Source organism: Bubalus bubalis, chromosome 2 (assembly GCF_019923935.1).
Source record: "Bubalus bubalis isolate 160015118507 breed Murrah chromosome 2, NDDB_SH_1, whole genome shotgun sequence".
NCBI lineage: Eukaryota > Metazoa > Chordata > Mammalia > Artiodactyla > Bovidae > Bubalus > Bubalus bubalis.
Window position 1 is genome coordinate 70869780 of NC_059158.1, and position 671 is coordinate 70870450.

The following is a 671-nucleotide window of genomic DNA, read 5'->3' on the forward strand; positions in this document are numbered from 1 at the left end:
TTTGCCATACATCAACCTGAATCCACCACGGGTGTACACGTGGTCCCCATCCTGAACCCCCTTCCCACCTCCCTCCCTGTACCATCCCTCTGGGTCATCCCAGTGCACCAGCCCCAACCATCCTGTATTGAACCTGGACTGGCGATTCACTTCTTATATGATATTATACATTTTTCAATGTCATTCTCCCAAATCATCCCACCCTCTCCCTCTCCTACAGAGTCCAAAAGACTCTTCTATACATCTGTGTCTCTTTTGCTGTCTCGCATACAGGGTTATTGTTAACATCTTTCTAAATTCCATATATATGCGTTAGTATACTGTATTGGTGTTTTTCTTTCTGGCTTACTTCACTCTGTATAATAGGCTCCAGTTTCATCCACCTCATTAGAACTGATTCAAATGTATTCTTTTTAATGGCTGAGTAATACTCCATTGTGTATATGTACCACAGTTTTCTTATCCATTCATCTGCTGATGAATGGATTCATTCATCTAGGTTGCTTCCATGTCCTAGCTATTATAAACAGTGTTGTGATGAACATTGGGGTACACGTGTCTCTTTCAATTCTGGTTTTCTCAGTGTGTACGCCTGGCAGTGGGATTGCTGGGTAATAAGGCAGTTCTATTTCTAGTTTTTAAATGAATCTCCACACTGTTCTCCATAGTGA